This window comes from Rhineura floridana, chromosome 8 (assembly GCF_030035675.1).
Source record: "Rhineura floridana isolate rRhiFlo1 chromosome 8, rRhiFlo1.hap2, whole genome shotgun sequence".
Lineage (NCBI taxonomy): Eukaryota > Metazoa > Chordata > Lepidosauria > Squamata > Rhineuridae > Rhineura > Rhineura floridana.
Genome location: NC_084487.1, coordinates 11276812 through 11304184, shown reverse-complemented (window position 1 = coordinate 11304184; position 27373 = coordinate 11276812). Strand labels below are relative to the sequence as shown.

Here is a 27373-nt window from a genome sequence, read left to right as displayed (position 1 = left end):
ACTGGAATGGGTCAAGATAATCTGTTTCATCCAAGACTACTTGCAATTGCTGCGCCACAACCCTCTCAATCACCTTCCCTAAAAAGGGGGTATTTGTGACCGGTCGATAGTTGTCACAGACCAATGGGTCCAGGGTGGGCTTTTTCCAGAGTGGTCGGATCACCATCTCTTTCAAGGCAGCTGGAACCACTCCCTCCCACAATTATGCTGTGACCACACCCTGGATCTACTTGGTCAACCCCCCTCGGAAAGCTTTAATAAGCCAAGAAAGGCAAGGGCCGAGAGGACACGTTGCTGGCTGCATCATCACGAGCACCTTGTCTACGTCATCAGGTTGCATCAACTGAAACCATTCCCAAGAGGTTGCAGCAGACATTGCACTGAACACTTCATTGGGGACTACAGTAGATGTGGATGGAGCATTAAGACTGCTACGGAGGCTAGCAACTTTACCCTCAAAGTGCCTTGCAAACAATTCACAGTGGGCCTCCGAAGGGTCTAAAACTCCATTTCCTGGAGTTGATTTCAACAGACCCCTGACAATGTGGAAAAGCTCCACTGGACAGCTACTTGAGGATGCGATGGAGGCAGAGAAGTGGGCCTTTTTTGCTGCCCTCACCACCGCACAGTAGGCACAGTTATGATGTTTTACTCGTGCCTGATCAGCCTCACAGCACATCTTTTGCCACTTGCACTCTAGTCGTCGTCCAGCCTGTTTCATTGCCCTTAGCTCACTAAGGTGCAGACCGGGCTCCACAGCGCTAGAGCCTGACGCGCCTCACTGTTCCACAGCGTCACAAGGGCTTCAACAGGGTCACCTGCTCTGTCTACTGGGAACTCCCCCAGGGCATTCAGGAATCCAGTGAATTCCATTACTCTCTGGGGGCAGACCATCTTAATCTGTCCACCACCCCTGCAGGGAAGGATTGGAGCCATAAGTCTAAACTTCATAGGAAGTGGTCTGACCATGACAATGGGGTGACATCCACCCCCCCATCTCCAGACCACCCCTTCCTCCATCTGGAGCAAAAACCAAGTCGAGGATGTGCCCTGCCCTATGCGTTGGGCCGGTGACAACTTGAGACAGCCCAATGGTTGTCATGGAGGCCATGAAGTCCCAAGCCAGAACACTACAGGCAGCCTCAGCATGGACATTGCAATCACCCAAGCACTATCATTCTGGGCTCCTCCAATACCACAGCCAACATGGCCTCCGCCAGCTCGGTCAGAGAAGCTGCCGGGCTGCAGGGTGGACGGTACACCAGCAGCAACTCTAGTTTCCTGTCTCCTTGGCCGGACACCAGGTGCAGGCCATCAGAGCCAGCTCCAAGACAGAGTGGTTTCCTGGTGACACAGATGGAAGTTCTGTAAACCACAGCAACTCCTTCCTCCTGTCCCTGCAGCCTGTGCTGGTGTTGCACCGAGTATCCAGGTGGGCAAAGCTGGGTCAGATCAACTCCTCCCAGCTCACCCATCCAGGTCTCAGTAATGCACACCAAATTGGCACCTTCATCCACAATCAAATTGTGGATGAGAGTGGTCTTATTGTGCACCCATCTGGCATTAAACAACAACACACACAGGCCAGAGGGCACAGCAGATGAGCAACAAGGAACCCATCCATGAGAGGAGTGGCAGCAAGGGAACAAGGTGTAGATAGCCTTGCCCTCGTCTTCTATGGTAATTCACCACCACCCCATACTTCTCTCTACCCATGATCACTGAAATTGGGGTGGCATCACCCATGTCCCTCCTTACTAAGAGTCCTCCTAAACACCTGCTATGGACCCAACAAGAGCCCACCAACAAAACCTACCTGAGCCAATTATCCCAGTAGGCCTCTGTGAGAATTGGGAACAGTCAGAGACCCACTCAATATTTTTCACACAGGGCACATCTATTCCCCTTCTGTCTCACACCTAGGGAGGGCCAGCCTTCTGCCAGTGACATACTCTCACTCTGAAGGCATCTGGTGATTTTCTCCTATCATTCAGTTCATTGCACAGGCTCTCACCCTGCGCAGGAATTACACATGAGCCATACGCCCTCCCCACTACCAATTTCCTCCAGATTGGTTGGGGGGGGGAGAAAGAAATAGAAGAGGGCAATGCCCTAGCCCTCGGGGCTCCCCAAGGGGTGATCCCCTTTGGTGGCGACCCTTTGGTGGCGACCCTGGCAGCGGCAGTCCCGCCACCAAGGGCAGCTGGGCTTTTATGCCCCCTGACCCAGCCAGGAGCTGATGCAAGAGGCTGCAAGATTAACTGCAGCCTCTCTCTGGAGCAAGGGTCAGGCAGGGGGTCCCAGTCCTTGCAGCACTTACTTCAGCTATCTCAAAAGACAGCAACCCAGAGGAGTAAGCAGCAAGCACCCAGATGCTCAGATACTCACTCCCAGGGCAGGTACATTAGCGGTACCTAACGCTGGTCCTCCAAGGAGAGTGGCTGTGTGTTCTCCTTTACAGAGGTCAGCCCTCTATTTGAAGGAGCCCTCTATTTAAGGGGTGTCCATTCCAAGTCCTGCTTAAAGGATCGTATGGAGGGAGGATTGAAGGAGGGGTCTTCAAGTTGCCCATCAGCAGTGAGCACCTGGACAGCAGACTGAGCTGACCCACAGGTCATCTGGCCACAGTCTTTCCCAGGAAAAAGGGGGAGAAAAATCAGGATGTCAAGAGGCAAATGTGGGTGAATCAAAGTCTGGAGATTTATTGTAAAAAAAAATCTAAAAAGGTATGCCCGAAAATATTTTTACAATAAATCTCCAGACTTTGATTCACCCACATTTGCCTCTTGACATCCTGGTTTTTCTCCCCTTTTTTCCTGCAATTTTGGATGTCAACCACTTTTGCTCCATTCCACAGTCTTTCCCACTAAGGTGAGATTTGTTGATTTTTTTGTTATTTAACAATATTTATATAATAATTACGGAGCGAGTGTAGTGTAGTGGTTAAGGTGTTGGACTATGACCTGGGAGACCAGGGTTCAAATCCCCACACAGCCGTGAAGCTCACTGGGCCAGTCACTGCCTCTCAGCCTCAGAGGGAGGCAATGGTAAACCACCTCTGAATATCGCTTACCATGAAAACCCTATTCATAGGGTCGCCCATAAGTCAGAATCGACTTGAAGGCAGTCCATTTCATTTTCATGTAATAATAAAAAAATCTAAGAGCAGTTTACATAACATGGTATGAAATAGCCATTAAAAATAGCACTAAAAACAGACTTTGAACACAGAAGACACAGCAACATTATCAAGATAGAGAAAAACCAACAGACCTTCAAAAACAAATATACATAATGAAATTATGTGTCTGGGCAAACATGCCTAAACAAAAATGTTTTTAGCAGGTGTTGAAAACAGTATGATGGAGGCCCTTGCCCCACATCAATAGGCAGAGAGTTCTATAGACTAGGTTCTGCCACAGTAAAGGATCCATTTTTTTCACAAGTGCAGAACAGACATTAAATGGCACTTGTAGACATGTCAATTCCACAGATAAGAACATAAGAAGAGCCTGCTGGATCAGGCCAGTGGCCCATCTAGGCCAGCATCCTGTTCTCACAGTGGCCAACCAGGTGCCTGGGGGAAGCCCGCAAGCAGGACCCGAGTGCAAGAACACTCTCCCCTCCTGAGGCTTCCGGCAACTGGTTTTCAGAAGCATGCTGCCTCTGACTAGGGTGGCAGAGCACAGCCATCATGGCTAGTAGCCATTGATAGCCCTGTCCTCCATGAATTTGTCTAATCTTCTTTTAAAGCCGTCCAAGCTGGTGGCCATTACTGCATCTTGTGGGAGCAAATTCCATAGTTTAACGATGCGCTGAGTAAAGAAGTACTTCCTTTTGTCTGTCCTGAATCTTCCAACATTCAGCTTCTTTGAATGTCCACGAGTTCTAGTATTATGAGAGAGGGAGAAGAACTTTTCTCTATCCACTTTCTCAATGCCATGCATAATTTTATACACTTCTATTATGTCTCCTCTGACCCGCCTTTTCTCTAAACTAAAAAGCCCCAAATGCTGCAACCTTTCCTCGTAAGGGAGTCGCTCCATCCCCTTGATCATTCTGGTTGCCCTCTTCTGAACCTTTTCCAACTCTATAATATCCTTCTTGAGATGAGGCGACCAGAACTGTACACAGTATTCCAAATGCGGCCGCACCATAGATTTATACAACGGCATTATGATATCGGCTGTTTTATTTCCAATACCTTTCCTAATTATCGCTAGCATGGAATTTGCCTTTTTCACAGCTGGGTCGACATTTTCATCATGCTGTCCACTACAACCCCAAGGTCTCTCTCCTGGTCGGTCACCGCCAGTTCAGACCCCATGAGCGTATATGTGAAATTCAGATTTTTTGCTCCAATATGCATATTTTTACACTTGTATATATTGAATTGCATTTGCCATTTTTCTGCCCATTCACTCAGTTTGGAGAGGTCTTTTTGGAGCTCTTTGCAATCCCTTTTTGTTTTAACAACCCTGAACAATTTAGTGTCATCAGCAAACTTGGCCACTTCACTGCTCACTCCTAATTCTAGGTCATTAATGAACAAGTTGAAAAGTACAGGTCCCAATACCGATCCTTGAGGGACTCCACTTTCTACAGCCCTCCATTGGGAGAACTGTCCGTTGATTCCTACTCTCTGCTTTCTGCTTCTTAACCAATTTCTTATCCACAAGAGGACCTCTCCTCTTATTCCATGACTGCTAAGCTTCCTCAGAAGCCTTTGGTGAGGTACCTTGTCAAACGCTTTTTGAAAGTCTAAGTACACTATGTCCACTGGATCACCTCTATCTATATGCTTGTTGACACTCTCAAAGAATTCTAGTAGGTTACTGAGACAGGACTTTCCCTTGCAGAAGCCATGCTGGCTCTGCTTCAGCAAGGCTTGTTCTTGTATGTGCTTAGTTAATCTAGCTTTAATCATACTTTCTACCAGTTTTCCAGGGACAGAAGTTAAGCTAACTGGCCTGTAATTTCCGGGATCCCCTCTGGATCCCTTTTTGAAGATTGGCGTTACATTTGCCACTTTCCAGTCCTCAGGCACGGAGGAGGACCCAAGGGACAAGTTACATATTTTAGTTAGCAGATCAGCAATTTCACATCTGAGTTCTTTGAGAACTCTCGGGTGGATGCCATCCGGGCCCGGTGATTTGTCAGTTTTTATATTGTCCATTAAGCTTAGAAGTTCCTCTCTTTAGCCTATGGCCATACTACCCTAAACACGCTTGATCTTGTCTGATCTCAGAAGCTAAGCAGGGTCAGGCTTGGTTAGTACTTGGATGGGAGACCGCCTGGGAATATCTAGAGGAAGGCAATGGTAAACCACCTCTGAATACCTCTTACTGTGAAAACCCTATGAATATATCCAAAAGATTCATAGGGTCATCATAAGTCGTAATCAACTTGAAGGCATATAACAACAATTTCTCTTTAAATTATAGTCAGTTTCATTTCTAAACGTGAATCAATACATATAAATTAGCATATGCAGGTTTTATGCAAATCTCTACCATCTTTTATCCTCTTTTCTTGTGATGCATTTTCTCTGATGCATAAGTGACCCTACCTCAGTTGCACCAATATCAAGACCTGTGCACAGGCACTATGTTAGGGGAGGGGAGCTGGAGGGAAATCCCTCGAAATTTACCACGAAAACCCTATTCATAGGGTCGCCATAACTCAGAATCGACTTGAAGGCAGTACATTTACATTTTTCCCAGAACATGTATAATTTTACATTCATGGAGGATAGGTCTGTCAATGGTTGTTGCCCATGTTAAACACATGGAACCTCCATGTTTAGAGGCAGTGTACCCCTGAGTGCTGGGTACTGCAGACATTCCCTGGACGAGGGCCACCGCTTTCATGTCCTGCTGATGAGATCCCCAGAGGTGCCTGGTTGGCCACTGTAGGGAAAAGAATAAGGGATTCAGAGCTGGAAAGAACTTGGTCTGATCCAGTGGGCCTTCTCTAATGTCACAGGGGCAGTTGTATATCTCTGGCCAACTTCCTGGTTCCATAAACTGAATGACTATTGTCCTAAATGCTTAAACGGGTCTATATGTTAAGTTTGCATGCCAAAAACCACAAATCCCTTTTTTATTTTTTATTTTAAAGGCAGTGGGGGTGTCTTTTGTCTGTACAGGTAATGTTGTTTTTATATAGCCAATGAAATATGATTACAATATAAATACAACTCTAAAGTACATTGTTTTTGCAAATGAACTTTCAGCGTATCCAAGAATGCTGTTAAGCCTGAGACCTGGCTGATTTTTCATGCCCCTCTGAGATCTTTTTGCTCTGCCCACCAGCCAAAGACCCCTTAGTAACCTTTCTCAGCCTGCCCTGCTCAATACTGCCTGTTTCCCCCTTTTCTTTTTAACAAAATTTTAAGCTTTCAATAGAAGCTCCTTTCTGCTCCCATCCTGGCAGGCAGATTGTGACAAAAGTCCCAGTGGCTTGGAGCCAGGGTAGCCACCAGCCATCAGACGCCAGTAACTGGGACCCTACTATTGTCCACCATGATGCTCCAAGTTGTGGCATGTAGTGTGGAGAAAGTAATGATAGCCACCAACATGGACAGCTTTAAAGAAAGGATTAGACAAATTCATGGAGGATCAGGTTACCAATGGCTACTAGCCATGGTGGCTATGTTCTCCACCCACTATTGGAGGAAGTCTGCCTCTATATACCAGCTAATGGGAATCACAGTTAAGAAGGAAAACAGTGTTGTGCTGAGGTCTTGGTGTAATTTTCATTACACATGTAAACATATTTCTTGAGTTCTGTGGAATGCGATAATCATTCCAATCTACAAAAAGGGTCCCAGACATGATCCCACTAATTACAGGCCAATCAGTTTCCTAAACACTATTAGCAAGTTATATGCTAGCCATCTGCATGAGAAGCTGAAAGACTGGATCGAGCAAGAAAACGTTCTGGTCGAAGAACAGGCCGGTTTTAGAGCCGAACTCTCCACTATGGACCATGCTCTTGTCTTACAACACCTGGTGGATAAATATACAGCCAATCCTGGTGGAGCTCTCTACACGGCTTTTATTGACTTTAAATCGGATTTTGATTTGATCTCTAGGGATAGACTCTGGGAGAAACTGGAGACCACTAATACTGATAAGCGCCTCCTATCGCCAATACGATGCTTATATGACAACACCTATCTATGTATTAGATGTAACAACGCTGAGCATCTCTCTAGGCCCATACCCACTTTTAAGGGAGTCAAGCAGGGGTGTATTCTAGCTCCCCTCCTGTTTAACTTCTATATTAATTCTCTAGTTGAAAGCTTATTGCCGATTTGTTCGCATCCACCCAGATTATCTAAGAGGCCTTTCTCCATCCTCTTGTATCGCTGTCATGTATTGGCTTAAGGCGCCTGCTGAGTGCTCTCGTCAAGTACTGTAGGACTGAATCCTTAATAATCAACTATGATAAGTCAAAAGTCTTAGTCTTTTCTAATAAGAGGCCAAAGCACCGCTGGCGGATAAATGAGCACCCAATTGATCAGGTTGCCTCTTTCAGATACCTAGGGATGACCTTTCACTCAACGGGAGCATAGCAACCCCAAGCAATGGCTGTTATTGCCAATGCTCAAAGGAGTACGAAGGTGCTTCTTTTACAATAAAGGGGGCCAATACCTTCCAGCAGCCATACAGGTTTTTGCCGCAAAAGTCATCCCACAGCTGCTATATGGTGCACAAGTCTGTACGATCCATACTGGCCATCCCATGCTGTGTTCCCAACCATATTCTACGACTAGAGGCTGGGCTCCCCACAATAGAATCCCGTATCTGGATGTGTAAAATTAAACTATGGCTAAAGATGATGTTCGCTCCAGTGGGTTTGGCCCCTTACATTTTATCAGATGCTTCCCAGTCTAAATGGAAAGAGTTGATAAATGCTAAGATATCCAGTCTAGGGTTCTCCACTACCATGATCTCCAATCTGGGTTATGCAAAAGCTAAAGAGAACATTCTCCAACGGATTCTTGACATTGACCTGCAGGTCCAATTGATGCGGGTTACAAAATCCAGATTTAATGCAAGGCCATTTATACCTGCCCACTACTTAGCGACTCTGACCACTCCCAAATTTCGAAAAGCCTTTACGCTAGCCAGGTTTAACATCCTACCCTCGGCACTCCTGGAGGGTAGATATAAAAAGATACCTTATGACGAGAGGATATGTCCATGCGGTGACAGGGCAGTAGAATCGGTGGAACATGTGTTACTGCACTGTTTATTCTACCGTGACCTTAGATCCCAGTTAATAATCCCTATCTTACAAAACATCCCCGGCAGAAATGAGACTTTTTATACAGATTTCCTACTATCCGATCAGTCCCCCCAGATATCAGCCAAGGTAGCTAGCTTTTGTGCCGCCGCTGTTCATTGTAGAAGAACTCTGTTAAGTTGAGGGTTATATGCTGACGTAGACCTGGTTTTTATGAGACTTTGACCATCCCATGCTGTTTTATTGTAAATTTTTACTTTCTTTTAACGATGTATATATCTAAGTTGGTCTATGACTGCAATAAAACTTATTCATTCATATTCATTCATTCATTCATTCAGTTCATGGCACACACGTTGAACTTCAGCTATTAAACGTGAGAGCTAAGAATGGAGCCTCCATGTCCAGAGGCAGTTTACCTCTGAACACCAATTGCTGTAGAGAAAGAGTGGAGGGCTATTGCCCTCATGTCCTCCTTGTGTCCCATAGGCATCTGTTGTACGCCTCTATGAAAAACTGGATGTTGGAGCAGATGCAAGAAGTGTGCCATGTTGCATAAGCGAGGTTTACTGCAGCATAATTTCATCTGCTTTTGTATCTTTCATCTTTTGGAGCGAGTGAGACAGACACTCTGCCTCTGGGGCTGAGAATCCATAAAACCTCGTAGCCTGCGGTCGGCAATAGGAGGCATCAGCACCACTTTTCGAGTTAATTAGCTAACAGTGTTAATAGCGTGCAACAGCTTTGTTTTGAATGGCAAAAAGAATTGCGTTCCATCAGCTCCATCTTCATCTTGAACGCTATCGGAATTTCATTCGACTGATTGGCAACCACAGCTTTCAGGCCCAGCCTCTAAAATTGCCCGTTATTCACATAATTTTGGAATCTGGTAGTTGGTTGAGGAGGTGAAATGAGGACACAGCTGAGGACTGCTTTGGGAATTGGACAGGATTTTTGTTCTTGTTTTTTACAGACAGGCTGACTCAAAAGTAGTCGAGTAGCTATATTCTAACCCCTTTGGCACCTCAAAAACACACATTGAATTTATTTCCTGACTGCCTTTGGGAAACCCAGAGTGTGAACTCATTTTATACTGTTTCAGAGAAGACTGGAAGAAACAAATTAACTTTGCCACATGTAGGGTTGCAGACAGAAACTGAATGTGCATGTTGTCAGCGTAGGAGATGGCTTAAGGGGTATAGGACGTGGCAACTTCATCCGTTAAATGGAAATGCTTTGGGGATTGAACCTTCTCTTGGCAAGACAGGTGATTTTTCAGCACACTATAGTCTCTTTCCCAAAACTGCTTTTGTCCCCAGCCCCTCCAGAAATCTGCAAAAGGCGTAGATGCAAAAGGCGTGTTTCGCTTCTCCCAGACTGTCAGCATTTATGGGAGGCTTTTAATCAGATACTAGGGGATTCCGTTTGAGCAGCTGAAGTCGATTAAAGTTCTTGGGCACAACCAAACCACTTTTTTCAATTAAAAAAAAAGGCCAGGGGGGCTGCACTAAAAGCTGTGACAAATCAGGATGTAATAAAAAGATTGCTCACTGGGGATGGGGGAGAAAGTTAATAAGTTTGCATTTAAAGCAGAATTTATCAAATTCACATTTTCCAAAATAATATGAGAATCAAAACACAGCCATCCTTTGAAATATGCACTTATCTGAATTTTGCAATGCAGTTCTCCAATCAACCAATGCTTACACAAATGCAAATATTTGGGGGAAGTGTGCAAAAAAATGAATATATTAGTGAAAATAACATACAGAAATAGGTTATGTTGGGAGAAATTACTTGCAAAAATCTGCATATTAGTCAAAACAGCTTACAAAAAAGAATTTTTAGGAGAAATTCTCACTAAATGCTGATGAATTTCCGTGAGGATTTTTGTTTTTTTGTTTTAAGCAAATTGCTGCAGAACCTGGGAGAACCAAATTTAAGACCAGAAAAATGAGAAACTGAGAGAACCAAAATTGACAGATTCTGTGTAGTGGTTAAGGTGTTGGACTATGACCTGGGAGACCAGAGTTCGAATCCCCACACAGCCATGAAGCTCACTGGGTGACCTTGGGCCAGTCACAGCCTCTCAGCCTCAGAGGAAGGCAATGGTAAACCCCCTCTGAATACCGCTTACCATGAAAACCCTGTTCATAGGGTCGCCATAAGTAGGAATCGACTTGAAGGCAGTCCATTTCCATTTCCAATACTCATTGTCATATAACTTCCCTGCAAACATGCAAATCTAGAAATAATTTGCATAAAATTGCATATGCTAATGTATATGTCTACACACCTATGTATAGATAACTTCCATAACATTTGCATATGATGATTTATATGTATACACAAAAATGTAGAAATGATGGGTTGTGTTCAACTAAGTCCTACAATAGTCTCATTGAAATTAATGAACCTAAATTAGTCATGTTCATTAACTTCAAAAGATCTACTCTGAGTAAGACTAGCATTGAATACCATGCAGTATAAATACATCTCAGTATAGTGCTCTCCCTTTTTATGTCTCTTTATCTTTAAACCAGACTTCAGCTTCCCTCAAACAGAAGACATATGGCTACATCTGAAGATATTTCAAAGAGACAGCAGTTTTGCACAGATACCTATTTGGACATTCTGCAGGGCTTATATTAATTTATATGTTTAACTTAAGATGCAGGTGTTGATGGTTATTGTATCCATAATGTAAACTGATGGTGGTTTATTGTTATTATCAGTGGTATTCATATATTTTTCCTTTACTTTATATATATATATAACATTAATTGGTTTATTGATTTTTCCCTTTGTTTTCTTTTTCCCTTCTTTGTTAAATTTGCAAATAAAAAAAATAATTTTAAAAAAATAGAAGGCTCCTTCAAAATGGAGGACTGTCCCCTGAAAAGCAGGGCACATGGCCACCCTACTCAGTAGACAACCAGGGGTAGAAGTTCTGTCAGTGTTCCAGTGCCATCTTCATCACTGCCACAGAGAATGCTGTCTCCCAGGCCGCCACCACCCCAAACTTCTGAGAGTGGTGAAACTACCAAAACCTGAAACACCCAACAGGGTCTGTAGGGAAGGAGACCCTATTTGGGACCTAAGTCATTTAGGGCTTTAAACACTAATGTGAACACCTTGAACTGAGCCCAGAAACACTGGCAACCATGATAGCCAACAGAATAGACTGAGGTGTGTGCTTGGGTGCAGTGTGTGTGTGTCTGTGTGTCTGTGTATGGTGCCCACAACTTTTTGTCAGATTTGAAAGTGTGCCCACAGACCCAAAAAGGTTGGTGATCCCTGGATTATGCTATTAGTTTGCTTGAATTATCTTTTCTCCTTGCTGGATCATCCCCTTGTAGTGGTGCGTGGGCTTGCATGTTCCAATGAACCCTGTGAGCGATGCCATCGGGAGTCATGTACTCCCAGCAGGGTCACCCATGGTGGTAAGATCAAGGGAGAAGAACCAGACAAAGAACGATCCAAGAATGTCCTCAATGGCAGAACAGGCAGACGATAACAATGTGTATGTTACAACAGCTGCGAAGGCGGATGAAGGCTGCAGCAGATAAAAGACTTCCAATCGTTGTGGTATCCATGCCATTGGATCAAAGCCTTTTTCTGTGTTTGTGTGTTGATCCTTGTGCACTGATCTCCCCTCATAAAACAAATTCACGCACAGGCATCTTCCAACCAACCTTATTTTGGAAGACAATCTTACTCGGTTATGAGTGATCGCCAGTAGCAATTATATTTTGAGTGGTATATGATGATGATGATGGTGGTGTAGTATAATTTGGTACATGGCTCTTAGCGATGCAAATAAAGATCTGAGCTTTGGATTTAGAGCACAAAGCCATCATTTGTAGCTGCCAATCTTGTGGGTAATGATGATACTTGTGGTGTTTTCCTTCTGTTGAATTTCAGTTTGAAAGCTCCTCAGGGTAGAGACCAGATCCTCTTCTGCTGTTTAAAACACCAGACAGCAGACTGAAGGGCCTGTGTGAAGTGTTGAGCCTCTCCCTTGAACCCAGGGCAGTCTGGTGCTGCACCATGTCTTCCATTATGGCCAGAGAGTGGGAGGTTTTCCTGTGAGTGGAGCCAATTTCAACCATTGTCATCTAAAATGAGTGAGAATGTTAGCTCTGTGCTTGTCATCAGGCTTCAAGGGCCCTGTTCAGAAGACAATTTCATTGCTGATTATTCCATTGCTGATTATTCCCTCCATTCAGAAACAAAGCATACACAAAGCCATACAAAAGAAATCATCACATTAGATTAGTAGCTGTTAAAGTAATGGGGCATGGCAATTTTAAAAAGGGATCTTCTTTTTTCTGAAGAACTCATTTTGCGTATAGCCTTTCAGCTTCCAAGGAAATCAGTTTATCCCATTGGGGGTTGAACATCCATCTCCAAGTTGTGTCTTGTTCCATCAAACTTCATGGGAATTTTTTTTTAATTGTTTTTAGGAGACCCCTATAGACCTACAGTTTCCAGAGTGGTTTAACAGTCAATCCTTTTTCCCAGGGAACTCTAAGAATTGTAGCTCTGTGAGGGGAGCGGGGGCTCTCCTAGCAACTCTCAGTACCCTTAACTAGCCACAGTTCCCAGGATTATTTGGCGGAACTCATGACTGTTTAAAGTGATATGACACACTGCTTTAAATGTACAGTGCAGATAGGGTCTGTGTCTGTGTATAAACACTGCCATTATATTTTCTGACTTTTGATGCCCATTTTGTGTTCCTCTCTGGTTTACATTCGGAGCAGAAATCCATATGTCACAATAACCCCACTTAGGGTAGAGACACACTTACTGTTCTGCCAGTTCCAGTGCATCCCTCCACCTGTCTTTTCTAGAAACGGGGGCACTCGACACTAGTCAAACCCTGCCTCTTTTTTCTATAAAATCTGGTGGGATCAGCTCAAGCATATATATTTTTTAAATTGCTTCAAAAAGATTTCTCAAAGCAAATCATCAACATTAACACTTGGCTGTAGGCGACTAGTGTGCTCACAGCTTTACACTACTGTGGCAAACCAATCTTTGGATGGCTTGGGCAAGATAAACTATTTATGTCTTGGCTTGTTAGTTGATTTGTTTGCTGAAACCAAACTTTGTTTAAAGACAATGAAAAAAAATGAAATGAACTGCCCTCAAGTCAATTCTGACTTATGGCGACCCTATGAACAGGGTTTTCATGGTAAGTGGTATTTAGAGGTGGTTTACCATTGCCTTCCTCTGAGGCTGAGAGGCAGTGACTGGCCCAAGATCACCCAGTGAGCTTCATGGCTGTGTGGGGATTCGAACTCTGGTCTCCCAGGTCATAGTCTAACACTCTAGCTGGGTCTCTTAAAGACAATAATGCTGTGAAAAACAGATGGGAGTAGAAAAAGAGGAAGACCAAACAAGAGATGGATTGGTTCCATAAAGAAAACCACAGACCTGAACGTACAAGATCTGAACAGGGTGGTTCATGACAGATGCTATTGGAGGTCACTGATTCATAGGGTCTCCATAAGTCATAATCAACTTGAAGGCAAATAACAACAAAAGTGCCTTAAGATGGATAAACCTGGGGAAGAAAAATTTAAGGGGAGACATGATAGATGTCATCATATACTGTATTTCAAGGACTGTCACAGAGAAGATACAACAGACTGGTCCGCTTTGGCTCCAGAAGGGAATATTAAGAAACAATAGGTGGCAATTGCAGGGAACCAGACTTGGGTAAAACCAGAAAAGAAACATAGCTGTTATCGACTAGGAGAAATGCGTTCTACCACCTTCGGTTGGTAGCCCAGCTACGCCCCTATCTGGACAGGGATGACCTCGCCTCAGTTGTTTATGCTCTGGTAACTTCTAGGCTGGATTACTGTAATGCGCTCTATGTAGGGCTGCCCTTGAAGACAGTTCGGAAGCTTCAGCTAGTGCAAAACGCAGCAGCCAGACTGCTGACGAGGACCAGCCGGTCAGCACATATAACACCTGTTCTGGCCCGTTTGCACTGGCTATTTGTTTCCGAGCCAGATTCAAGGTGCTGGTTTTGACCTATAAAGCCTTACATGGCGTGGGACCGCAATATCTTGTGGAACGCCTCTCCCGCTATGAACCTACCCGGTCACTTCGCTCAGCATCTAAGGCCCTCCTCCGGGTACCAACCCATTGAGAAGCCCGGAGGACAGTTACTCGATCTAGGGCCTTTTCTGTAGTGGCCCCCGAACTGTGGAACAGCCTCCCCGAAGAAGTACGCCTGGCGCCTAATCTTTTCGGCGCCAAGTTAAGACCTGGCTATGCTCCCAGGCATTTTAAGCGTTTATGTTATAATTTAAATTTTTTATTTTTTTATTTTTTTCTTTTGTTGCTGCTTGTGTTTATTGTTTGTTGTATGATTTTATTGTTGATATTTTGTATTTTAATCTTTTTGTACACCGCCCAGAGAGCCACTCGCTATGGGCGGTCTATAAATGAAACAAATAAACAAATAAAATAAATAAATACCTTAGAGGTAAGAGCTGATGAGCAGTGTTCCCAGGTGGCTATGGTCTGAAGACGCATAACACACCACCTTGCGGAAGCTAAGCAGGCCTGGGTCTGGTCAGTGCCTGGATGGGAGACTGCCTCAGAACCACATACATGCTGCCTTGGGTTCTACGATGAAAGAAAGGTGGGGTATAAATATAATAAATAATATAATAAATAAACAGTGGGACAAACTATTAAGAGCTGTGGCCCTTCTCCCATATGGTTAAGGTAAGTGGCAGGTCAAGCCCTTGGGGCTGCGTGGAGCTTTGGGTAGTGCAGAGTTCTGGACCGGCACCCTCTAGTCGAGTCTAAGCAGCACCTCTGGCTCTGAGGGAAGGGCTGTAGCTCAGGGGTAGAGAATCTGCCTTGCATGCAGAAAGTTCCAGGTAAGGGGAACTCGTCCCAGACAAGTTGTGTCTGTGCCTTGTTCCGGTTCTCCTCATATCCACAGGATTGTTGGTTGTACTGTCAGCCCGCTCTCGGATCTCCAGGTGCTGCTCTTAAATGCTAGATCGGTTGCTAATAAAACCCCCCTTATCCACGATCTGATCGTGGAGAAAGGTGCCGATCTTGCATGTATTACCGAGACCTGGGTGGGCGAGCAGGGAGGAGTTGCTCTCTCCCAGCTCTGCCCACCTGGGTACTCGGTGCAGCACTGTGGTAGATCTGAGGGCCGGGGAGGTGGGGTTGCTGTGGTCTATAGGAGTTCTTTCTCTCTCACCAAGCACCCTGTCCAGACGGCGACTGGTTTGGAATGTCTTCATCTTGTGCTGGGCCAAGGAGACAGACTGGGAATACTGTTGGTGTACCACCCACCTTGCTGCCCAACAGCTTCCCTAGCTGAGCTGACAGAAATAGTCTCGGAGATATTGTTGAGGTCCCCCAGACTCGTGGTACTGGGGGATTTCAACATCCATGCCGAGGCTGCCTTGCTCGGGGCGGCTCAGGACTTCATGGCCTCCATGACAACCATGGGGCTGTCTCAAATTGTTACTGGCCCGACACATGTATCGGGACATACTCTTGATTTGATCTTCGCCACTGGTCATGGAGATGGTGATCTGAGGGTGGGGTATTTTTCATCTACTCCATTGTCATGGACAGATCATCGCTTGCTGAGTTTTAGACTCACGACAGCCCTTTCCCTCTGCAGAGGTGGGGGACCTATTAAGTTGGTCCGCTCCCGGAGGCTTATGGATCCTGTAGCTTTCCAGAGGGCTCTGGGAGTTTTTCCGGCTGATAGCACTGGTGCTCCTGTCGAGGCCATGGTTGACCTGTGGAATACGGAGATGACCCAGGCCATCGACATGATCGCTTCCGCGCGCCCCCTTCGGTGCTGAACTCATACAGCACCGTGGTATACCCCGGAGCTGAGAGTGATGAAGCAAGAGAGAAGTAGGCTAGAGTGCAGGTGGAGGTGAACTCCTGACAGATGTAATCATTCCTTGGTAAGTGCTTCCACTAAGTTGTACATAAAAGTGGTTAGGGCGGCGAAAAAGTCTTATTTTGCTACCACCATTAGATCATCCCTTTGCCGCCCAGCGGAGCTTTTTAGGGTGGTACGAGGGCTCCTACATTCTGGCCCTCATGATACTAAGGAAACATCGGAAGCCCGCTGCAACGAATTTGTGGAGCACTTCCAGGACAAGATTGCATGCATCCGTCGGGACTTAGACTCTGATGTTATGACAGATGAATCCATTGAAGTGTCCAGAGCGCGGCCTTGTCCTTTATTATTGGATGAATTTCAGTTGGTGCAGCTCGAGGAAGTGGACAAGGTGCTTGGAATGGTGCGGGCGACCACGTCTGCTCTGGACCCCTGCCCATCTTGGTTGGTGAAGACTGGCAGGGCTGTAACCACCGGCTGGGCCAAGGAAGTAATAAATGCCTCCTTGAGAGAGGGCGTAGTCCCTGGCAGTCTCAAGGAGGCAGCAGTAAGACCTCTTTTAAAGAAACCTTCTTTGGACCCAGATGTTTTGAACAACTATAGACCGGTGGCGAATGTCCCTTTTTTGGGCAAGGTTTTGGAGCGGGTGGTCGCTGGCCAGCTCCAGGCGCTCTTGGATGAAACCGATTATCTGGATCCGTTTCAATCCGGTTTTAGGTCCGGTTTTGGCACTGAAACAGCCTTGGTCGCCCTGTATGATGACCTTTGTCGGGAGAGGGACAGGGGGAGTGTGACTCTGTTGATTCTCCTTGATCTCTCAGCGGCGTTTGATACCATCGACCATGGTATCCTTCTGGGGAGGCTCGTGGAGTTGGGAGTTGGGGGCACTGCTTGGCAGTGGCTCTGCTCCTACTTAGCGGATCGTCGCCAGAAGGTAGTGCTTGGGGAACATTGCTCTACACCCTGGACTCTCCATTGTGGAGTCCCTCAGGGGTCGGTTTTGTCCCCCATGCTCTTTAACATCTACATGCAGCCTCTGGGTGCGGTCATCAGGAGCTTTGGAGTGCGTTGCCATCAGTACGCTGATGACACACAGCTCTACTTCTCCTTTTCACCTTCTTCAGGTGAGGCTGTTGATGTGCTGAACCGTTGCCTGACCGCGATAATGGACTGGATGAGAGCTAATAAACTGAAGCTCAATCCAGACAAGACTGAGACACTGTTGGTGAGCTCTTTCCCTGCCCAGATGGTGGATGTTTATCCTGTTCTAGATGGGGTTACACTCCCCTTGAAGGAACAGGTTTGTAGTTTGGGGGTCCTTTTTGACCCTTCCTTGTCGCTCGAGGCTCAAGTGGCCTCGGTGGCACGGAATGCATTTTACCACCTTCGCTTAGTAGCCCAACTACACCCCTATCTGGACAGTGATGATCTCGCCTCTGTTGTCCACGCTCTGGTAACTTCTAGATTGGATTACTGTAATGCGCTCTACGTAGGGCTGCCCTTGAAGACTGTTCGGAAACTTCAGCTAGTGCAAAATGCGGCAGCCAGGCTGTTGACGAGGACCAATCAGTCCGCGCATATAACACCTGTCCTGGCTCGCTTGCAATGGCTACCTATTTGTTTCCGAGCCAGATTCAAGGTGCTGGTGTTGACCTATAAAGCCTTACACGGTGTGGGACCGCAATACCTTGTGGAACGCCTCTCCCGCTATGAACCTACCCGTTCACTTCGTTCAGTATCTAAGGCCCTCCTCTGGGTACCAACTCACCAGGATGCCCGGAGGACTGTTACTAGATCTAGGGCCTTTTCTGTGGTGGCCCCCGAATTGTGGAACAGCTTACCGGAGGAAATACGCCTGGCGCCTATGGTTCTTTCTTTTAGGCGCCAGGTTAAGACCTGGCTATACTCCCAGGCATTTTAATGTTTAATGTTTTGTGTTTAATGTTTTAGTTTAATGTGTTCCTCTTTGTTACTGATTTTATTCTATATTGTATTTTAATCTCGTTTTGTACACCGCCCAGAGAGCTATTAGCTATGGGCGGTCTAGAAATGAAAATAAATAAATAAATAAAATAAATAAATCCCCAGCGGCATCTCCAGGTTGGGCTGGGAGAGACTCCCTGTCTGAAACCCTGGAGACCTGCTGCCACTCAGTGTAGACAATACTGAGCTAGATAGATTCAAGCATCTGACTCAGTAAAAGCAGTTTCCTATGTTCCTGAGATACACTGGTAGGGAAAAAAAACCATTCCTGCATGCCAGCCTGCTGTCAAAAGCACAAGACTAAAGCCATTTTAAAACCTGGCAATCCCAGCCTGCACAAGACCAAAGCCATTTTAAAACTTGGCAGTCTTATTGCTCCGGCTCCAAAGAACTCTGCAAAGTCACGTGCTGAACTCACATACCGGTGTCACTCCATGGCATTATTGTCTCAAAGGGCAGAAGAATTAATCCAGCCTTTTATTAATCTAAAGGCTTGTGAGAATCTGCAAGCTAGGCAGTATTGTGTCATCATTGCCACACGTTTGCCCTGCAAGGACAAAGGCAGCAAACCAGAAGAAAGATTCACTGCAAAAAGTGCCCCGGCTGTCTGGACTTGGCATGTGTATAATTATATGAAAGGGCATTCCCAATTGATCTTTGAAAGCATTATGGGGTATGAGGCAGAGGAGAAAATTTATTAAGACACAAGTTCTAGATAAAGGAGGGCATTCCATAACCAGAACACCACAAGTGAAAAGTATATAGATGTGTTCCATAACTACTCCCCTAGCCTCCAAAATACAACTGGGAGGCCGCTGCAGTTTTCTTTCTGACAGTAATATTGAAAAGTATCATGAAGAGGGGGCCACACAGATGATGGATAACAACAATAACTTTAATATAAAACAGTTATATAGAGCACAGATCCTGCAACAGTTTGCTGCTTAAATGCACACAGCCTGAGAGCTGACTCAGAAGTTCCTGGTGTGGCAAGCCAGGAGAAGGACCAATACACTACAAATATATTAAGGCCAATATGAATATCCTAGCCGGCAGACATGTGGTATAGACATGTTCTAGAATGCATGTAAAAGAAGTGTTGCTGGTCTGAACGTGCCCCATTTTTCTTGCAAGTGGAAGGCTAAGGCATAAGTGAAAAAGGTAGGCTAGAACCCTTCTCTGTGACATGCTACTTTTCTACATGCACGGAGACCCTGATATTGAGTATTTAAATTATAACAGTAATCACCTATGTACATTTCTGAGGTGGCATCCTGGAAGACTAAACCACATGCCTTTACTGAACATGTGTTCAGTAGCTCATTATGACTGAGAGCTTCTGTTATGAACTTCTCAAGAGATGTCTGCATAGGTTGGGGAAAAGGTGGAGGGAAATGGCTGTCAGCATTGTGACATTTCTGAAATGATCTTGCCTAGGCCAGGAAAGGCAGTGTGACAAATACTAAAGAATCAGTGGCATACGCAGTTAGAACAGTGTGGCTGTCACAGTAACCATTCCAGGGGCATCACTACCGGGGTGCGGAGGGTGCGGACCGCACCCGGGTGACACCATGAGGGGGGTGACACCCAGAGCCGCCCCACCCCGTGCCGTTGCCTAGCAAAGGAGCTGAGAAACTCCTCGGAGGCAGGCAGGCAGGCGAGACTGAAAGCAGGCACCCGCTCGCTGGCGGTGAAGCCGGGACGGGCCTTCCACCATCAGCCTGGAATGCGGTGAGTGTGCGCGCACAAGGCCAGCCATCCCGTCCATGCACCTGGGAGGGTGCGCGCCGGAGGTCCGCACCCCCCCGCACTCCCGCTAGTGACGCCGCTGAACCATTCCAAATCATCAGTGTCCCAATTTCACACACATGGTGTTCATCAGTTAGTTATTCGATTGCAGTCATCATTATTGACACAGTATGGCAGAGAAGCACAATGGGACATTGGAGAATATTCCTAGATATTTTATAATTGTTATGTTCAGTTTGTTTTATTTATTCTGTTATTAAGTTATGTACATTGTTGAGATTTATTGTTTACTTATGTTTATTTAAAATGTGATGTATTTTTCCTTTTAATTGTACCAAATATGAATTGTGTATTATATATTGTAGATTGATTTTTATGTTGTAAACCACCCAGAGAGCTTCGGCTATGGGGCCGTATAGAAATTTAATAAATAAATAAATAAACAACATTTACAAAAAATGCATATATTAGGGGAAAGTGTGCATAAAATGAATACATGAGTGAAAATAAAATGCAACAAGGCATGAAATGATGAGAAATGGCTTGCAAAAATGTGTACCTTTATCAAAACTTTGAGAAATTCTCACTAAAATGGTGGAGAATCTTCATGAGGATTTTTTTTTTAAAAATTCCCAGATCACTGTAGAAATGTAGAGAACTGAATTTAACAGTGGAAAAATGAGAAACGGAGAGAACCGAAAGAGACAAATATTTCCATCCCTACCACCAACAGATGCTGAAAAGGCAATAGAGAAGTCTCCTGTCTGATATGTAATGGGAGGGAGTTCCAAAGAGTCGGCGCTACTACACTAGCGGCTCGGTAGTGACATTGTGTGGAATGGACCTCCTGACAGGATGGCAACTGCTGGATGCACTCTCCTGCAGAATGCAAGGATTGGTTGGGTAAGCAGGGGTTAATCAATGCTTTAGGTATCCTGGTCCCACAAGAGGCAGTGATGGCCACGAACTTGGATGGCTTTAAATGAGGATTAGACAGATTCATGGAGGATAAGGCTAGCAATGTCTGTTAGCCATAATGACTAGGCTCTATCTGCACGATCAGAGGCAGTATGCTTCCAAATACCAGTTGCCGGAAACAGCAAGAGGGGAGAGTGCTCTTGCGCTCAGGTCCTGCTTGTGGGCTTCCCATGGGCATTTGGTTGGCATCTGTGAGACTAGAGGGGCCACTGGCCTGATCCTGCAGGCTTTTCTTATGTTTTCCCAAGCTGTATAGCGTTTTGAACACCAATACCAGCACTTTGAACCTAGCCCAGTAGCAAATTGGCAGCCAGTAAATAGAGTACTGTGGACACAAGTGCATTGCTCAAGAAAATAGGGTACACCAATATCCATATGCTAATTGATGTATAAACTAGCATATGCAAATTGGCATGCTATATTTTTGATGGTGCATTTCCTCTCTTGAGCAATGCACATGTGACCACCCTATCAGCCCTATGAAGGTAAAAAACTGATTGGGGGTGTGGAAGGGTGATTTACCTGGGGCTGGTAATCAAAACTAAGGGCTGGCTCTGAGAAATAAAATAATAAAAGTTGGAGTGTCTGCCACTACTAAGTTCTAACACTGGGGGGGGGGGATTAAAGAACCTTTCTCATGACAAAACTCGTGGCAATAAGAACTCGTGCCCTGATTGATCTGCCTACGCTGTAACTCGAGATACTTGTATATTTAACAACGTCCTCTTTGTTTTCCCTTATTGACAATCGGTTCAATAAGCTGCATTGCTATGGTTACGCCTCTTGTGCATCATCTGATAACATCTTCTGATGGGATTGAGAGTGTTTCTCTCATTCAAATCCAAAGCACACAACTCCTGTTCTGGCTAAAAATGTTAATGCCTGCGAGGTGGGCAGACTTGAGATCCGGTTCCTATAGAGATGACGGGGCACCATCTCCCTATTCCCAAAAAGGGTAGAGGTGGTGGGGAGCATCTTTTTGGGTGCCGTAGCTTTTAGCAGGTGACAGTGACTGGGTTCGCATAGCAGTGTGCCATAAAGGGCATGTCAGAAGGCAGATCCATCCATGCTGATAAAAGATCTGGGTGAGGGTGGAGTGTCTGTTTACCATCAGAACCAGCAGTACTTTTGCTTTGTTATCTGAAAGTCTGTGTACAAGGGAGAGCCCTATTAGGCCACATCCACATCAGACACCTAAAGCCCTCTGATACCACTTTAAACAGTCATGGGTTCCCCCAAAGAATCCTGGGAACTGTAGTTTGTTCAGGGGGCTGAGAGGAGACTCCATTCCCCCCTCACAGCTCTACAATTCCCAAAGTTTCCTGGGAAGAGGGATTGATTGTTAAAGTACTCTGGGAATTGTAGCTCTGTGAGGGAAATGGGGGTCTCCTATCAGTGCCCTCAACAAACTGCAGTTCCCAGGATTCCTTGGGGAAACCCATGACTGTTTAAAGTGGTATCAGAGGGCTTTAAATGTACAGTGAAGACGTGGCCTTAGTTATTTTCACTAGTATATATGCATTTTCCAGCACACTTCCACCTAATATTTGCATTTTGGCACACGCTGGTTGGAGAGCCACATTTTGCAGAAGAGCAAAATTCAGAGAAATACAAATTTTGAAGAATAATTGTGTTTTGGTTCACATAAGTGTAAAATCGAATGTCTCACCCATCCATCCCTAGTTTACAGAGTCTTGTGCCTCAGGCTATCGTTCCCACAGTTACCTCCTGCTGCCCATTGACAGAGGGTGTCTGTTTTAATGTGTGGAGCGCTGCTGACAGATGAGTCACCGGAAGCTGGCAAGCCCCCCTCTTGTCTCTAAAGCTGTTATCTCTCTTTTCCCACCTCCTCTGTTCTTGATTGGTATAACATGATAAAACACGCTGTTCCTCATTTCCGCCTATGTTGCCCCAAGTGTAGACTCCAGAAATGTGTTTTTCGTGAGTTGCGTTCAGTAACAAATGTCCCCACTCGATCTCCAGTTAAGGCTGGTCTCGTTATTCTGACACCTGGGACGAAACAAAAATCCCACAAGCACTTCTCCCGCTCCCAAACACCAAAACACAATCTTAATAAATTAAGAGATGGATTTGACTTTGTTCCACTCAGAAGTAAACCCATTGAAATGAACAGAACTAAGATAGTCAGGGCCATTAATTTCAAATATGCCGATGATAATGTAGTCTCCGCACATTCAGAGGAAGATCTTCAAACTATCCTAAATGTCTTTGCAGAAGCATATGAAAAGCTTGGCCTCTCGCTTAACATCAAAAAAACCAAAGTGCTTCATCAGCAAGTACGAACCAATTCCTCTGTAGCACCATCAATCCAGCTTAATGGTGCGACGCTGGAGAATGTTGATCACTTTTCTTATCTTGGCAGCCATCTCTTTGTAAAAGCTGACATCGACACTGAAATTCAGCATTGTCTGAGCTCTGCGAGTGCCGTATTCTCCCGAATGAAGCGTAGAGTGTTCAAGGATCAGGATATTCACAGGGAGACCAAAATGCGTATTTACAAAGCCATCGTACTACCGACCTTACTGTACGCCTGTGAAACATGGACCATCTATAAACGCCACTCCCAACTTCTTGAAATATTCCACCAAAGCTGCCTCCGGAAAATTCTGCAAATTACTTGGGAAGATAGGCGGACTAATGTTAGCGTATTGGAAGAAGCAAAGACCACCAGAGTTGAAACAATGATCCTCTAACATCAACTTCGCTGGACCGGCCATGTTATTCAAATGCCTGATCACCGTCTTCCAAAGCAGCTACTTTACTCCCAACTTAAGGATGGAAAACAGAATATCAGTGGACAGCAAAAGAGGTTTAAAGACATTCTCAAAGCTAATCTAAAAAAATGTAACATAAGCATTGAGAACTGGGAAGCCTTGGCCCATGAGTGTCCCAATTGGAGGTCGGCTATTATCAAAGGTGCTATGGACTTTGAAGAAGCACGAGTACAGGGCGAAAGGGACAAATGAGCTAAGCAGAAGGGATGTCAAGCAAATCCTCATCGTGACCATCTTCCATCTGGAAACCTATGTCCTCACTGTGGGAGGCTGTGTGGATCCAGAATTGGCCTCCACAGTCACTTACGGACCCACCGCTAAAGACCTTATCTTAGAAGACAATCTTACTCAGCCACGAGTGATCGCCAATGAATGAATGAAAATGAATGCTATGACTTAACATTGGATACAGCCCATGATCAATAAGAATTTGCTGTTGTTTAACTCCATCCCCAATCATCTGCTTGAGGCAGCCGCCTCACTCCGCCAAATGGTAGGGCCGGTTCAGTTTGATGCAAAAAGTCGGACTTCCTGCTGGGACTGCGACAACATTCTTGTGCCTTGGGCTCCTGTTGGGAGGAAGGGCAGTATGTAAATCTGATAAATAAATAAATAAATAAATACATATTCCAGCTTTCTAGTCTCTGCATTATGACAGGACATGGGTATACGTACACCGCCCAGAGAGCTACCCGCTATGGGCGGTTTATAAATGAAACAAATAAATATGTAGAAGGGCAAGAGAGCATCTTCCCACTCTGAAAAATCCCTTTGCTGTGTCCCTACTATAGCAGAGGACTGCTTCCTCCAGGCATCTGGCCCTCAGGACTCTCCCCCAAGCCACGCACCCCCAGGCCACACCCTCAGTGGGCATCACCACTACCCAGAAAGCATCATCTAATCCTTTGAGCCCCGACTGAGAAATGGGATGCCAGAGATCAGGTGGCCAGAGGTATCGCCAAAACGAAAGTGCAAACAAGAGGACGACGATATGCATATGCTGGTTTATATGTATAGATGCCAATTTAGAAACAATTTCTAAATGTGTATTTAGAAATACAATCCATCACACCACTGCGGGGAGGGCTGTGACCAAGTGGCCTGTGTACACCTGCTGTCCAGGTGCTCACTGTTGATGGGCAACTTGAAGGCTCCTTCTGAAGGTTCTTCATCTTTGCACTGGAATTTATTCAAATGGACAACACTTTAAATAGAGGACTCTTTCTGATAGAGGACTCACCTCTGTAAAGTAGGATACATGGCCATCCTAGCCAGAGGGCTTTATTAAGTGGGCTATTAACTTCGGGAACAGATGGTCCCTAAGCGGTACAGCACATGTTTCGCAAGGTCCCAAGTTCAATTCCCACTGGCATCTCCAGACCAACAAAGATCAGGTAGCAATCATGTGATGAAAGATCTTTCCTTGAGACCCAGGGGAGCTGCTGTTAGTCAAAGCAGGCACTACTGGGCTAGATCAAGGGTTCCCAAACTGTGGTCCGTGCAATCCATCAAACCCTGTTTTAAAGGGACTGGCTCTTGGGGTGTATTGGTGATTACAGGCAGGATGTTTGCTTTTGTGATCTCAGGTGCGTCTACTGAAGACCGAGAATTTTATGATATGGTCTTGGTTCATGAAGATAGCAGTGACCTTTTAGTGTTTGTCCCCCAGTAGTGTTTTCTGGCTCTTGTATATATGACTCAAAGAATTTTCCCGGCTCTGGCTGGGCAGGAGGAAAATCACCCTGTCATACCCTGCCCTTGGTCACGCAGGCCCTGAACAACTAAATAAAGAACGCACCCAGTTGCTATCAGAAAGTCAAGGGACTTTCTGCTCATAGCTGAGAGAATTTCTAGCCTATGGGAGAGTTGCTGGGTTAGAGAATGGAGGCCTATCAATGGCTTAGCTAAGATGGAGCCTCCATGTTCAAGGGCAGTGTACCACCTGGGGACAAATCACTGTGAGTGGCTATCCTTATTGTGTCCAGCTTATGGACTTCTGAGGAGCTGGTTGAGATTAACCTTTGGTGTGGTCCTGCAAAGCAATTCATACACTTTAATGGGGAGGAGGGGAAAGATGCACTGTTTAATTCCAATTTTTTAAAAAGCAAGTTGCTCAGACCACTGCAAGCCCCTCCTTGACTGTGAAAACTTTGGCCTCTGATCCATAGATACGTGAGGCTAGGCCATGGTTATTCAGTGGTAGGGATGGGATCCATTGACCGGTGCCAGTTTGAAAGCATTCCGTCAACCTAACCAGCTGGTTTTGACTGGAGTTCATTTTTTGTCCAGTAGCCACTGCTCTTTCAAATGCAAAGATGTATCACTGAACACTAAAGTCAGGATCGTTCAGACCATGGTATTCCCTGATCTCTATGTATGGATGTGAAAGTTGGACAGTGAAAAAAGCAGATAAGAGAAAAATCAACTCATTTGAAATGTGGTGCTGGAGGAGAGCTTTGCGCATTCCATGGACTGCAAAAAAGACAAACAATTGGGTGTTAGAACAAATTAAACCAGAACTGTCACTAGAAGCTAAAATAATGAGACTGAGCTTATCAGTACTTGGACACATCATGGGAAGACGTGATTCATTAGAAACGACAATAATGCTGGGGAAAACAGCAAGGAGTAGAAGAAGAGGAAGGCCAAACAAGAGATGGATTGATTCCATAAAGGAAGCCACAGACCTGAACTTACAAGATCTGAACAGGGTAGTTCATGATAGATGCTACTGGAGGTCGCTGATTCATAATCGACTTGAAGGAATATAACAAAAGCCGCTGCTCTTAGCAATCCAGGTTTTCCACACACACACAAGAAATATTGATATTAATATCAGTAATTTTGAAGGAAATGTCAATAAATGAAAGGAAATATCAATAAAATTATTGTTCTTAATATTAATATTTTAGAGGCAGATTTAAAAAAAAACATTTTAGAAAATAGGCACAAAAATCACTACATAAAAATCTGATCTGCAACGACAGAGAATAAGCAAGTTAACTGAACATTTGGTACCAAATCTCAATTGGGCAGAATTCTAGCACATCCTTACTCAGAGGCAAGAGATATGCACTCTGCACATGATCCAGAGGTGGTCTTTTCTTTTCTTATCATTCCAGGACTGAGCCTTTGCATGCCTGATGCTATATCACGGCAACATGCAGGGGGGATATCTGAGGGAGAGATGGCAACTCTCACTGGCAACCCCCTATTTTCTTTATTTATGTTATTGCTTTGTGTCCACATTAATTCACCGTCGTCCATATGACGTTGCAACCTAGTACGGATTTTCGCGTTCACAAATCCGCATTAGAAATACCACCCAAAAACTGATATGCTTTCCTAAACTGATAATCAATCGCATTAATGTCCGTGCACTTGGACGCAATGCTGAGGACTTTCCTGCAATAGGCAGTCCATGGGCATTCCTCCGTCATATGCCAAGCCCCTTGTCTGCTTCCCACGCAACAGCACATCCACAAACCTGTGCATGCATAGGAATTAAAAACAAAGATATACATTTCTGCCCTCTTCCAAAAAAGCGCGCAAAAAGTAAACATCTGTTATGGACCAATCATTGAAAAGGGGTGGACTTAGGGGAGTGGCCAGTGCTATACAGCAAAAAAAAAAAGCCCACACATATGGATGCTTGATAATCAGGTTTTCAGAATAATCCAACCACAAACAGGACATGTATGGATCT

The 27373-nt window shown here is 45.1% G+C and overlaps 1 pseudogene; it reads left to right on the top strand.

Moving 5' to 3' along the window:
* The first annotated feature begins 5200 nt into the window (after positions 1–5200).
* On the top strand, positions 5201–5317 carry LOC133363473 (5S ribosomal RNA; annotated as a pseudogene).
* Positions 5318–27373: the final 22056 nt, after the last annotated feature.